At 37.6% G+C, this 16,108-nt stretch overlaps 1 protein-coding gene across 1 annotated transcript in view; it reads left to right on the top strand.

Annotated features, from left to right (window-relative positions):
- Thsd7a (thrombospondin type 1 domain containing 7A) overlaps positions 1-16,108 on the top strand; it is a 438,249-nt gene that overhangs the window by 123,302 nt on the left and 298,839 nt on the right. The window lies entirely within an intron of this gene.

The raw sequence follows: 16,108 nt of genomic DNA, 5'->3' as shown, positions 1-16,108 counted from the left end.
AGATAGAGGGAGGGGAAAGGAGGGAGGAGAGGGTGAGAGGAGGGGAAGGGAGGTGAGAGGAGGTGAGGGGAGGGGAAAGGAGAAGAGGTGAGAGGAGGTGAGGGGAGGAGAGAGAAGAGGAGGAGTGGGGAGGGGAGAAGAGGAGTGGGGAGGGGAGAGGAGAGGAGATGCTAGCTGGTAACACAGTTCTTTCTGTAGCAAGCCAGGCCTACCTAGTTGTTTTCTTGTAACTATTGGGCAGAGCCTAGAAGGAATGCCAACACCAAACACATTATTTGACTATGTAAAGCAATACACAGATATATCCTCTTCAAAGACAGTATTAAATGATGGTCCTGTAATTTACTCAAACTCTGTTATCTATTATCCTCTCTTGCCATTTTTCTTATACCTTGAATAAATTTCCAGTAGTTCAAAATCCACAATGGTATATAAATGTGTGTAGGTAACAGAAATTTAATAAATTCAAATCTACTTTTCGGCTTCTTAGGTGAAATCAAGTGCTTTTCCACCTTAGAGCATTTTGCCAGACTTGATCTGTCATGCTTTCTTTTTTTTTTTCTTTTTTTTTTTTTTGGTTCTTTTTTTCGGAGCTGGGGACCGAACCCAGGGCCTTGCGCTTCCTAGGTAAGCGCTCTACCACTGAGCTAAATCCCCAGCCCCCTGTCATGCTTTCTTGAGAAGTAGGTCAGTGTTTAGTTTCTCTTTCCATTAGAAGTCAGAAAAGCTTGTTAATTCATCATGAAGGAATCCAGTAGGGGCTACCTATCCCAGATGCAGCCACCCCCTAATTATGCCTTTTCCCTCTTTGGAATCTCAACTTACAAATACCCGCTGCATTCTTTTGTAGATGGGAGATTTATGTAACCTTTCACTCAATTTTACTTCTGAGACCTATCTTTGGTGAGTAGATTAAACAAAGTCAGTTACTGAGAATCTACTCAGATTCCCTGTGTGGTTTCATTATATGTGAGAATTTGGAAGCGCTTGTGTTTAAACTTAGAAAAGTGACTGGGCAGTGACTTTACCTTGACTATATTAAAGGTCTCCAAGAAACATTGCTCAAGTACCTTATCTACTTTTCTATAAGAGATAAGATATAATTATATCTTATCTCTTATAGAAAAGTAGATATAAGAGATATCTACTTTTCTATAAGTACCTTATCTCTTTCTCTCTTGCTGTATAAATGTTTCTTGTCCTTTGTGCAGTGTTGCTCAAGGATTTTTTTTGCCTACCACAGGTTTGCATGGAAACTGGCTATAGGTATTTCTGGGCCTTATCCCAGACTTACTCAATCAGAAGTATTTCATATGGGACCCATCAGTTTATATTTTAATAAAAATCTGTGAGATTTTGGTGTTTGGCAATGTTTTAAAAACATTGTGTTATCCATGTAACAAATTTCTGTATTTTCTGACATGTGTATATCTTGACCAAAAAAAGTGTCTTCTACAGAGTCAGTTTGTAGGACTAACACATTTAAAGTCACAAGATAGTTAAGCACAATAGCATTGAAGATATATGGATAGCACATGTCTTTGACCAGGCCTTTAAAAGTTAATGCTCTGCAAACTTAGCTCCACCTGTGTGCACTTAGGCATACACATTGGTTCTGATTCCATGGAGAAGACAGAGAACCTTCAGCTTAACTGTCCTTTAGAAAGGGAGCAAGCTTTAAGTGAGTGCATTCCATTTATAACAAGTTGCTAAAATTAATCCCCAGCCATCATTCACTTCCTATCTATTTTCTTTTCTGTTGAAAAAAACATAGTATTTTCTATAAACTCTAAGTCCTGACTTCCTGTATAGTCAATGCTAGAATAAACTACTGCATATTTGTCTGCCCAAACCCTGATTTTTATGTTTTAAAATGCGGCAAGTACTGACTGAAAAACAGAGCAACAGAGACAACAATGGAGTATGAGAGAAATGAAATTCCTCCTGGTTTCTTCCATCACAGCTATGAATTATAGCTATAAGATGAAATCTGAATCACAAGTGATTCAACTCACCATAATGCCTTTACCAGGCAAATTCTGAGACTGATAAATCAGGAAGTCTCATGGCCCCACTGCTGCTGCAGTGTGTAAACCATGACTAAACCTTTTACTATCTCCGGCTGACCCAGTGATAGCAATGACCTTTGGGTATAAATTCATATAGTTAAAAAAGAATCATTCACTTAAGCAATGTGCATTGTGCATTCAACGACTCAGAGCATTGTGAGGAAGAATAAGATCAATTTCACATTGATCCTCTGTAACATGAGAGAGGACAGAGAATCAGGTCATCAAATAATTTTGAAAAAATCTCGAACATTCTAAATTCTTGTGTTGTAGTTTAGCTTAGATGCAATTTTTCATTTACCTTCAGGACTTGATATGCAGTACAGGGTAGTGTCTACTGAATTGAAAGTAAGTTGAAATTATTCAAATTCTTCGCAATTTTCTTGATAACATTTCATAAAAGTTCCAGTGGCATAAGATTATATATTGCTTAGATTTAGGTCATTTCCTACATTCATAATCAATATGTCTGCCCACATGAAATGTTTAGACATCTGAATATTCTGTTAAGTTATATTCTGTGTGTGTCTTAGAGACACCATGACCACAGCAACTCTTACAAAGTAAAACATTCGTAATTGGGACTGACTTATAAGTTTAGAGTTTTAGGCTATGATTGCCTGTGGCAGCAGGCATGGTGGTGTACAGGCCTCTGTGGTGTTCAAAACGGATCCTGGAGTTTTACATCTGGCATCAGGAAGAGAGACAGACACTGAGACTAGCTTGAACTTTTGAAACCTGAAAGCCCACTCCAGTAACACACCTCCTTCAACAAGGCCACACTTAATACCAGGTCACACTTCCCAAGAGTGGCACTCATATGAGCTTCTGGGAACTATTTTCATTCAAACCACCATGGTGTGTTTAAATTTCGTAAGGATTTTATATTAGTTGGTCAACCACAACTATTAGTTAATGATTGTGGTGGTAGCTTACGGCAGCCTAGTGGACCATAACACGTGATGCCATGACTGTTTATGCTAGTATTTCATAATATCACAGTGTGGCAAGGCATGGCAGTACTTTCCACTGAGTTAGGCTTTCTAAGTCAGAGGAAGAAGGTAGAGTGGAGAAAATATAGTTCAGAGGAACCCAGGGCTAGGGTGCAATTGAGATGGGATTTACTCAAAAGCCTTCCTGTGGTCACCCAGAGGATCGTCTTCCTAGGGACTAAGTGGCTTGTTTTCAATGCCTCCTGGCTTTATGTTACTGTATACTTTGTTCTCCTTGGTTGTAGATGGCATCAAATGTTCTTTAGACAGAGACGCTTTCTGTTAAACCCTCAACAGCGTAAGAAATATAATAGACTCTATAAGCAGTAAGTATGTGTTTGTGGCTCCTGATCAGTATTGTGTTGGTTTTAAACACGTGGACATGTTTTCACAGCTGTGGAAACCCTCAGAGAAGTCCATCTGATATTAATAAAATATGAGGTAATCCAAACTATAATTATTCAAATCTCAATGATCAATAACAAATATTGTTAAGTATCATAGAGGAATAGTTATAAAAGTTCACCATCATCTTATACATGGTAAATATTGTCCCTAATTATCTTTGCTTTCTACAAAATGCTTACTGTCTTTACCTTTAGGCTTTGATACAGGCTTGTCACAGATTAAGAAAGTGAGATTAGGCAATGTACTAAGATGGCTCTTTAGACTGCAGAAGAGAGGTGAAAAATAAACAGGGGAAATTACAAGGCACATAAGAAACACCTCGGTGCCCCTCAGATAATTTTTCTTCATGTTCTTAGAGAGTTTACTGGTATACTGGAAATGAGTGGGTAAGAAATAAAGTGTGCAGATTCAAACTTTTGTCATTCTGCTAAGAAATAAATCAGTATCAACCAGAGAGATTCTTGAATAAAATATTTTCACTCCATCTGCTTTTTCATTTTCGAGGTTTATTTTGGCTCAAGCCAAATGAATTTCAAAGGAATATCAAATCAGTATTGAAAGATGCAGACGTGGAAGCGATAGTGTACCACATGCTGCTGAAGGCTTTAGAACAGACTCCTCTGGGTATCAACGGCTCTGGTTTGGATGTGTGTTTTATATTAATTAAAAATAAAAATATGAGCTCTCCCTTGTCTGGGGAAGACCCTAGTCTCTCTGATGGGCTTGCCTGCCAGGCACACACATTGGAGGGTTTTGCAGAGATTATAATGATAGAGTGTATCGATTTGAGCTAACAAATGGCGAAACAGGAGTCAGCGGGGGCTCCTCTTCTAATAACATGCCCAGGGGTTCCCACCATTCCTCTATCCAACCATCTTATACATACTGGTGGGGCAAGCAGCCAGCACTCTTGGCATACAACACAGGGTGTCAGGGTAAACAGAAGCTCTGTAAAACTTTAATAGTTTCATAACTGAGAGGCAGTAATGAAAGCAGGGGTGCAGAAACACCAGCAAAGACAAATACTGGGATGGCCCTCCCTGTGTGACTCCATGTGGGCATCAGTTCAAAGTAGCACAATAAAAGCAAACGGACACACTCATGGCTATACATGAGAACTCAGAAGTCTGTTCCAATGTGCAGGCTTTGCGCACAAGGACAGAAAGGAATGTTTCATGTCCTAGCTCACACTACTTCTTCAACCGAGTTGTTTGGACAATTCTTATATTCCAGTCAGCTGGACATTCTTTGCAGAAGTTTTCTCTAGGTTGCACTTTGATTTCCTATGTTTTTTATTTAATGAGGAAATGCTATGTCAATGAGGAGCTCTTGTGCAGACCCTGAGGTGATGGCATGCGTGGCTGCCTGGTATCTGCAATGTTGAGGTAATGGCAAGCCAGTGAAGGATAACTCATTGCTTCTTTAGACTCTGATGGATACATTTTAATGATTTTCTGTAAACCTCAAGCTTAATCGCTGAGAGTGATTAGAGCACGTTTTATCTGGCTCTGGATTATTGCAAGTGGATATCGATGCACTTGATTTAAGAAGCAAATGGGTTCCTGCTAAGCAGTTGATAATTTAAATGCACAACTGTTCTGTAATTTTGATAATGTAAGCGATTGCAAGATTTATGAAGGAAATCATCTCAACTATCAGGATTGCTGAAGAGAAGCAAGCATGGTGTCCCGTCTTAATAGATACAGCTTGCTAATGACAGTGGTATGTAACTGCTAAAGCATTGAGAGCATCTTTGCATTGCAAACACACACTTTCTGATGGAAGTAGGTTTTTTTATCACTATGTGTCAATTCAAAGTATATTTCCTGCTTCAAATATCTTTTTGTGTGTTACTAAAATAACACTTGAGAACAAGATTAACATGGCCGCAAAATGAATTAATGTAATTAACACTGTAACCCAGGTCATAGAGACCTCAGTACTCAAAAGGGCAATATTCACAATGTTAAGCATTTAGACAGCTGTCAAATATTATGTGCTCATTTTCTTCACTCTATCTGAGCCGAGAGCTAGCTGAAAGATGGCTTTGTAGTGGGAATTCTTGATGATCCTGGAGCGATATGGAGGAATTGAATCATCAGCAATATTTGCTTGGGGGTGGGGTAAAGGGATGTTCTAGTTGGTAAAGTGCCTGCCACGTTAGCTTGTAGTTCCAAATTTGACCTCTAATGTCCACAGGAAATGCTGAGCCTAGTCATGCTACTGTAATGTTAACATTGGCACGGGAGCGGGATCATTCCAGGAACTTTGGAGGCTTCACTGTAGCCAACCAATGAGATGGGAGAGGGGGAGGGGGAGGGGGAGGGGGAGGGGGAGGGGGAGGGGGAGGGGGAGGGAGGGAGAGGGAGAGGGAGAGGGAGAGGGAGAGGGAGAGGGAGAGGGAGAGGGAGAGGGAGAGGGAGAGGGAGAGGGAGGAGAGGGAGAGAGGGAGAGAGAGGGCCTATTTCAGAAAATAATGATGTTGAAAGTGGTAGCAAAGAACAACAGATGTCAGCTTCTACCCACACACACATGCCTACACACACACACACACACACACACACACTCACATGCTTTTATACACACATACATACACACACATGCTTACACGCATACACTCACATGATTATACACACATACACACACATGCTCACACACATACACTCACATGCTTATACACACACATGCACACACATGCTTATACACACACACTCACATGCTTACACATACACACACTCACATGCTTATACACACACATACACACACACTATCTCTCTCTGTCTCTTTCACATTCTATCTCTCTCTCTGACATACACACTCTTTTTCTCTCTCTCACACATACTCTCTCACACACATTTTCTCTCACACAAACACTTATACATTCCCCCTCACACATCCATGTGATTTTATACAAACAAAAAAACTCACTAAAATTTTTTAAAGCCTAAAATTATCACTTGACCAATCTTTAGTAGTCCCATGGACAAATGTAAAAACCATTTCTATTGGGGCAACACACGCCAGAGCATCTTTTTGTAGGGAAAAAAAAAGAATCATTTCCAAAGTATACCAGCTTAGAGAACCTGTAGCAAAACGAAACAACAAAATTTTTAACAAACAAATACCCTGTGGGCAATCTCCTCACATGCATTAGTCTTTTTATGTGAGCATATATTTCTATGTCTTTTTGGTATGATGCATGTGGAAGAGCAATATTGCTTATAGTGAGACATGGTGACAGATAGGACAGTGAGGCACAAGCAGACACACAGTGACAGTGACTGCTAACGTCAGCAGATGTGACTGAGACAACTTCTAGAAGTATGAGGAGCCCTTAGGCTTGGTTACTTTCACCATGTATTTGTCAAATTAGTATAATGCATAATAATGGTTTTGAATTATTTATTTTGTCCTTGCTCATCTGTGTGTGTACATTAAACACAATTTTAGATTATTTAACTGACTCTAAGACTCTTACTAATTGAGCACGATCAAGATGAAGTTTTGTATTACATTTAGAGTATTGTATCTAAATATGGCAGGGTGAAAATCTGGATATTTTATAACATCTCAGGTTGTAACTTGAGTTTGGGGTTCTCAGTGCTCTTGATTCTAAGGTATCAACTGATGACTCATTCTTTATAATAGCTGGCCATTAAATAAAGACTAGGCCAATCACCAGCTAACAGTATACCTTTACTTTGGAGATTTCATTGAGTCCAGACATGTTTCATTCTCTTTAGGGCCCTGTCATGTGGTTCCCAAGCAATCATACACCTTGGCAAACTATGCTCCAGAGGAGGACTGTTTCTTAATCTTCCCTTCAAGGGCCATGAGCAGACATGCTAAACATGCTTTCCCAAGAAAGAATTAGCTAGAAAAGAGAAATAAAAGATATACATAACACATTTAATTTATCACCTCGATTAGCCTCAACTTCTGAAATTTATTGTTTTGAAATGTTTCCAAAAGGTCTCAAGTGAAAAAGTCTCCATTATGAGGTCCAAACATAGCTATTACTCAGCCATGGATACTCTTCACGTATCTTGGGTATCTTAATTATATATAGCCGATTTCTGTTCCTCCCCATTGCTTGTCTGAGTAATTCACTAAGCAGTGATTGATTTCATATATTCTGTTTGTGTCCTGGTTACCTACTCTGTAAAAACATGTAATTTATTTGATGTTATGATTTGCTTTTTATGATTTAATTCATATATAGTAAAAATGCTTATGTATAATAGCATGACCTGCTATCTTTTTCCTAATACTGCATTTCTTCTTTTAACTGCATATTTAATTAGAATATTTTTGGATTTGAGACAGTCTCAGAATATTAGAAATAATGATGCCTGTAGCAGAAGCCATTATTTCTAGCTCTGTTTTAGAGTTACATTAAAAGTTCAAATAATCTGTAGGTGAAACCTATCATCATTCTCTTCTTTCTATTAAATAACTGTTGGGAGAGTCTTTCAGGGCTTTGTTCTTCTCATTTAAATACTTGCTCTGTGTATACAATTAGAATAAAGATTGGTTTATGCTTCAAAGATACCACTAATTAAGTGATAATCTAATGCATTCTGAAACCTGTTTTGTTTTCAACTCAAAGTCTGTGTCTGTTGCCAATTATACCCCAATTAATTGCAGTTTCAGTGTGAGAAATTGTTTCCTTTCTCACTGCACTGGAGGAGCTCCTTTAACAGAAGCTTCTCTGATCTTCTAGCTTTGCATATCTTTCTGAAGTGATATGACATACAGAGATTCACTCATTGCATTTCAATAGGTTCTGTTGTCCACTGAGCATATTTGATCAGTGAGTTAAGAATATATAATGGGTGTATTGAAATCAAAGGAAAAGAGAAGGTCAAGTACAATCAGATACTATAATTCATATTTTGATTTTTGTAGTCCCTGAACCAAATTGTTTTATATGCATATTTCATACAAGACATTATGCCACACACTACAATAGTATATAATAATGAATCTTTATAAAGACTTATGAAATGCAAATATCTTACAATACTGTCAAATACTAATTCCCGAAGAATAGTGACACTTTTCGCTTTAATAATTGGGTAAAGCAATACTATGACTTTCGATCTACACTGACAAAAGGATTACTACCACCCCTGCTACTTACTGAATATAAAAGATGCAAATAAAATATCTCAAGTCATTAGATCATGTAACATATGGATACTAAATAATGTACAGAAGTTTGAGTTTGTGAATTGGAAGCAATTTGTGCAACAAGGTAGATGTGTGCCTATATCTGCAACCATAAAGTTTAAGTAAGTGCCTTCTAGCTTCGGTGGGCTTCAGACACAACTCAGAAGCTGTGAAAATGGCAAAGGATGGTCCATCCTGGCACACTTGGGGAATTTTGATATTGGCTCATGGGTTATTTTAATGTCCTATGCTGGCCCTGAGAAAATGACTAGCTGAGTGTTGCAATCCTCTCTGTAGACTATTTGCTTCCTGCATGTTCACACATGGAATATTCAATAGAATTTCTTCTTCAGAGAGTTCCCAGAGAGTTAAGCCAAGAAAATTTTGAGTGTCTCCCTAAAAATCCAGATCAGTCACATTAACTTAGCCTAGCACCAGAGGCAGGAGGACATTTGAAGAAAAAAGAGCAACCAAATATTTTAGCAAGCTAAAGATCAATGATTGTGATTACATTATACTTAACACATGCTGAGTACACAGCATGAACCATATTGACATCTAGATGGTTCTACCTTTGAACTTGCACTATTACACAGTTCTTCTGAGCTGGCTACTTATCACCATTTATCGGTGGAACGAGTACAAACAACATTCCTTTTGCATAGTCAGAAACCATGACCCCCGCGAGAAACCGAGCTCCTGGCTATTCAATCAAACACTGGACTGTAGACTGCTGGATATAAATTTCTGTAGATATAATTAAAATTTCAGGTTAATTAACACAGATAAGATTTTCCTAGTAGTTTTGCTTGACAGAATCATGTAAGGGTTTTTCCATTAACTTAGTTATTCATTTATTCATTTAACATGCCAATCACTGTCCCTCTCTCTTCCTGGTCTCCCCTACACACACACACACACACACACACACACACACACACACACACACACACACACATTCTGTCCTTCCCCCGATTACTCCCATTCTCATCTGAGAGGGTTGAGGTCCCCACTGGTGATTCTTTAGGATGGAGGCAGGAAAGAAACCAAAGAATATTGGCCAGAGGAAGGATTGAAGAGGTATTAGCACTTAGATGAAATAGATAAGCAGATGAGATGACCATTCAATACTGGTACACACAAGAAAGGAAGAACTATGGTTATATAATCAAAGACTTTGACTCTGTCTACATTCCGAATGGGTGTCATGAGGGATTTTCCCAGGTTCCTCATATTATCCCACTTAATTGAGTCAATGTCTTATTTACAGCCTTCTTATACCTTGAACAGTGAACTCAACAACATAGTACCAACTTCTAACTATAGAAAAAAGTACTGGTAACTGGGTATGATCTTTACAGTGATTTATTAAACAGCAATTAAAAGTTAAATATAGTCAGAAAGTTAATGAGGGTACATGCTAGAAAGCTCAATGGAATTAGAAGACAGGCTAAAACACTGGGACAGATTTCACACCCAAAAGCACTTGTAGACTGGGGTCAGAGATGTGACCTAGGAAAAATAAGGTGACCATGGTAAGTAAATTGACATGGGTGGTCACCTGAAGAGGGAAAATAATACGAGGTGTCCCTGAATCTTTAGAGGAAAGACCCAGGCTGGCTGAGAAGAGACATCTCTCTCTAGCCTACTTAGCATCATGAGGATGTTATTGGCTTGGAAAGCAGCGAAGTTTTACTACTGAGGAGGTTCCTAGAGATGCTAAATGTCAGTTTCCAACCTAGACTTCATAAGCTGGGATGTGCCTGTTAACAATTTTTCACTAGCATGACAGATTTGTATACTATTATTTGGAAATATACTGAACTAAGGGAGAATTAGTATTGGATACACCTGTCAGCTTCTTAGTAGAAGTTGAGGCTCAGGAAAAAGGAAAGCAAGGGTTGGGAATCTTTTTATTTCGTACTATTATCTGTCCTCTGAATGAGTGACAGTAATACAAATAGCTTACAGTGTTCTACAGATGAAACGAATGGAGTGTACAGTAAGAGGAAATCGATTTGCAAACCATGGAAGGAAGAACTGCACAAATAATATACAAATGTTGCTTCAGCTGAATGGTTTATGGAAGATCTGATAAAATACGTGTTGGATGGTATGTGGTCTAAACATCATCATCAGATTAGTTGCTTTGCATGTATTGTGTTTACTTATATCTTTAACTGAATGCAGATCAAGCCAACTCCAATTAAGAAAGACCCTACAAAGTCTTTTTACATGCAGAAAACTGAAAGCCAATTGTACTCTATCAAGTTCTGCAAACACACCTTTACAAGTAATCAGAACTATGAGAAGAAAGTTTTCAAAATCAATTCCATGAACCAGGAATATATTTTCATCTTCATGTAAAATAAAAGTAATAAACTCAAATACCACATTTCTTTACAGAAGGCTTTGCAAACAACCAAGGCAGATAAATTTAAATAGAGAGAGTTCTTTAAAATTGACATTTTTTTTCCAAGTGGAAACTGAAATGACTTGTAGATGAGGTCTGTTATTTTTTCCTTGGGCTGTGGAGTAATCATGAATGCAGCATGACTTGTTAGACAGTTAAGACAGCCAGAGCAAACAGTCGTGAAATCCAGAGCATACAAGCTGTATAAAAGATTGTTATTAAGATCAAAATAGATTATTGCAATTTTCAGAATTGATTGAGAAACTGATTTGTTCCTTATCTATTTTCAAAGATTGCTGTGTATAAACATAAATGAAAATGTGCCAAATGTGCTTTTACCATGAGGTTTCCTAAGACTTTATATGTGAAGTCCTTGCTACTTTGTTACTTGATTTGTTTTTTGTTTGGCTATATGTCCTAATTGTTCACTGGAACTAATAATCTTTTTGTTACATATGAATGTCTTCTTATAGAATGGATATTGTTTATTAGAGGAAAACAGGGTTTCAAAACATGCTACTACTTTCCAGAAGTAGTAAGGCAGATCCAGTACTCCAATACCAAATGTTTTGAGTATTAAATTTCATTAACCGGGTTTTTGTTCTATTATTGGACAAAAGAGAACATTCTATTAAACCAGCTTCCTTCTTTGCAACCCATGTTGGATACTTTCCAGGAGCTGATCTAACAAGAAACCTGTGTGTAACCTGATAGAAGATACTACTGACAAATCCAACCTGATTTATGAGATATATATTTATATATGTATATTTATATATGTATATATATATATATATATATATATATATACTCTTTTACACTGTTGTAATGCTATCTTTACATAAAAGAGATTTGGTGTAGATTTTTTATTCAGGGCAGGCACAGCAACCACCTATATGTATTCCTTGTGTGCAGTACCCTGACACTCCCATCAGTGCAAATTATAGTCTATTTTAATAATATTCTGCTGACATGGGAACTATCAGTCAGTTCTGTGGTAACTATCATACTTCAGCATTGTAGGTGGGAAGCTGAAGTTGTCTCTCTGGAGAAAGGATATTAACACAGAGCAAAACTATTGGATTTTGTAACTGAGTGTAAGTTGGAATACGATTTAAAGGTTTAATGATTATTTATTTGTTAATTTACTTACGACAGGTTTCACTCCAGTCCAAGGGAGTAGAAATAGATTGTCTTATATGCTAAATGTAATATAGAAAAACAATCATTTGTGCTCTTGAGGTCACATGAATGTTGATCGAATAATTCATTAATTTATTAGTAAAATGATGGATGAATAATAGCAAAAGTTTCTTCACAGAAATGAGTATATGTTATAGTTGGGAGGGCTCCAATTAAAGCAAAATTTTAATTTGACACTAATCTTGATTAGAAAATAGAAAGCCAGGATAAGCCTGTAAAAAGATGAACTATGAAATCTGTGTTTATTAGGGGGGTTTGTATAGGCGATGAACTTCACACGGTGAAAAATACCCAAAAAGCAAATTTGTTCAACTGTGGAAATAATTAACCATGATTACTTTCAAGCTAATTAAAACACTCAAATTTTAATAATTGTCTAAGCATTATTTACGTTGACTTGTGATTTATGTTTCAGCTATGCTTTAAGTATAAAGAACTTTAGAATTAGCAGTGTAAAATCATAAAACTCAAGACAATCATTAATGCCATTAAAAATGTGCACAATCCCAAAAGACACGAAGTTTGAGTTTTTTTAAATAAGATTTTAATAGGTAGTTTTTGTTTTGTTTTATTTTTGCTTTTTGGTTACTAGAACGGCATTCTTCTTTTGTAACTTTTATCAGGGAAAGAAATTAAATATACCTATATGTACACATAATCTTAGGGTAAGAGTTGAAAAATTTAAAGTATTTATATGCTTACCTTTCTCTTGTCTCTGTGTGTGAGACACCATTTTTAAATGAGTGATGAAAGCCAATTTGTGTGTGTGTGTGTGTGTGTGTGTGTGTGTGTGTGTGAGAGAGAGAGAGAGAGAGAGAGAGAGAGAGAGAGAGAGAGAGAGAAGAATGTGATTCCATGCCCAGAAGTCAACTCGAAGGTCACCGTATCTTCTTGATACGAGGAGGGACCATCTACTTTCTTGCTCCAAACTTTCTATATTGGAGTTTTATGACTCTTAATTAGCTATCCGCCCCCAGGGCAATGTTTTGGTATTCTGGAATTTTATATGCACAAAAGCACAAAGCATCAACAACAAATTCAGTAACATTTCAAAGCACCTATATACAGATATGATTACATTTCAAAGCCCTTTCACGTAACATAGAGAATACACTTGGGCTGAAAACGAAAAGAAAACCTGACCCGATTCTCCATTTTCAGGTAATTATTTGAATTCATTAGAGCTGTTAGTTTCTATAATTAACATTGTTCTGACTTTATAGTACTATTTCTGAAATGAGCAAATCCCCCCATCTTTCCACTTCCTTTCTAAGTTGGAAGATTAAGTGTTGTTTTGAACCTAAATAGAATCCTCTCAGAACAGCTCCTCTCGATGCAGAGAGGAATAAAGGTGTCTTTGGAGAGAGAACTTCAAGTGCAAATTAACTTGAAATAATTTAACCTGAATGTGGAATAATTTGCAGTCTTTCTTCAGAGCAGCTGTGGGAGTTGCTGCTGCAGGCCCAGGTGGGGGAGTTGCCTGGCGACTTGTTACCTTGTCACATCTGTCAGCTGTAGTGAAATGGAAAATACAGTAAGAGGTAACCTTACAGACTTGCAGGACCTCCCTGCAGGATCTTGTCTATTTGCGGCCGCAAATAAATTACGTGAAAGTTGAAGTGAAATACAATGTCGTTGATCTGCGAACCCATGCAGCTTGAAAGGGTGGAAAGTAAAAGCAAAAGCCACTTCTGAGATTCATTCCTTTCATTCTCTAAAACCAAGAAGCTTCCAGCTACCACAAACTATTTTCCGAATTAAAAAAAAAATCAGCCCACTGTTTTCTGCAACTGACTTTTTTTATGCTTTCTGATTCTGAAATATTTTATGAGGAAGAAATCCTTGCACGCCATTTAGGTGTAATTTTAAAACAACTGACATCATGTGGAAACAGGCATGCAAGCCATCTTACAAAACCGATTCTGTGTATAGAAAGTTAATATTAATTAATATTATAAAGTCATTTGCAAAAACAGAATTAAACCATAGCACAGGCAACAATGCCCATATGTTGAGAGAGGATGTATACGGTAACGTGGAAGTGAGTAATTGAGTGTCCGATGCTGGAGAACTTTACAGTAATGCAGTGTGCGTTACTGACCTCAATGCACAATTGGTACTCTTGTGAGTGGAGGAATTTTCTTACTTCCTTTTCTACTACGACACCTAAGTAAGAAAGTAGGTGACCTTTCCTAAGGTCTTCCCAAATGCACAGTCCCTGCATCCGTATATGTAGGTCATTAACTAGGTAGGAGATTGAAAACAATGCCTTTCTCATCTTGAAGATTCATTTTTAGGCTATTCACTGAGTAGACATGCAAGAGCACTTATTGAACTGTAAGGGATCAATAATGATTTCTATCTTTGATAGAATCTAATAAGTAAATAAGAGACAGAACTTCTTCACATCCTTTTCTTTGATTTTTAACATCAACTCTTTATCTTATTACATATTCTATTACCTTTAGAGTCATTCAAGAAATATTTTATCCTACACCAACTATAAAATTACACAGAATATCATACACATATAATTATATCAATCATCATTATCATTAAGAAATTTGTATTTGAAAGCAGCAAGCAGCAAGCATAAGTTAAAGAGCATGAAGATAACAAGGGGCAATACTCAAATACAGAAAAAAATGTTACATTAGTATAGTCTTTAATACCAAGGATTATCAAATTTCTTTGCTAATAGTTTGGATAAAACTTAATAAAATTCCTAGTTGGGAATAGCATCAGAATGATTATTAAATACACAGGAATGGCCAACAATTTGTCCTGGCCAAATTCCAAAGTTCAGTTTAGAAACTGGATTTTACACACAAAATTCTTAGATGAAGGTTTCTTGTACTTTTGGCTCAAACCGTAACAGTGGAACCATATTCTGTGAGAACCAAAATGACTGGAGCTGGACTCATGCCACCGTAGATAGGATATGTGCTCTCTCCCTTCACTGGCTTAGATCAGTTTCCCAGCATCTGTAAGGCTGTAACTTCTCAAGCCTTGCTGTCTAAGATGGAGTCTTGTTTAGCACACAGAGAGGACTATAGCTCTTTCTATTTCCATACTGCGAAATTGTTACACTAGGACAGCACCTCCCTGCTTCCTGGTTTGAGCACACCTCACCAGTTCTCCCTTTCCTTGACTAGACTTTTGCTTCTTTCAGGTATCCATTCTAAACATTTAGTGGATGCGCGTAATTGTCTAGTATTTTTCAATTTGTTAGTATTTACCATTGTGATAGGTCAGTTGATTACTAAATTGTCTGGGTTAAGAACAGCTGGGAGATGAGTATGCTTACTTCTGGCTGTTTCTCCAGGGGATGTTTCAAAAGACAGTGAAATGGGAGACAAAACCCATCCTAAATATGAATGATGCCATTCCTTTGCTCATGGCCAAGCACAGAGACGAAAAGGGAGAATGAGAAAGCCAGTGAAGCCCTGCAATCTCCCTTTCCTCTGCTTTCTGATCTACTGTGGCAACTCCAGCACAGCCTTCCTACCACAGTGCCTGAACCCACTGAAACCATTAACCAAAGTAAACATTTCCTCCTTCAGGTTACTGATGCCAGACATTTGGGCACCAAGGAAAGAAAAGCCACTTATGCATTCCTGTATTTTCATTGCAAAGCTATCCATCCCCCTTTCCTGATGTACTTACTGCCTGGGCAGCTGCATAGGTCCAGATACCCAGAGACCACTTCTAGGTCCTCCTTTTATTCACTCCACCTGCTCAAGGGTCAAGCATCTACATTGCGAATGCAGGCATTGTCTTCTGGAAAAACACATTGAGCTATTTTGTTGCCTGGTCACTGACCTCCACGTTCACCAAATGGCAGATGAAAA

This window comes from Rattus norvegicus, chromosome 4, assembly GCF_036323735.1.
Source record: "Rattus norvegicus strain BN/NHsdMcwi chromosome 4, GRCr8, whole genome shotgun sequence".
NCBI classification, from domain to species: Eukaryota; Metazoa; Chordata; class Mammalia; order Rodentia; family Muridae; genus Rattus; species Rattus norvegicus.
This window is presented reverse-complemented; position numbering and strand designations above follow the sequence as displayed.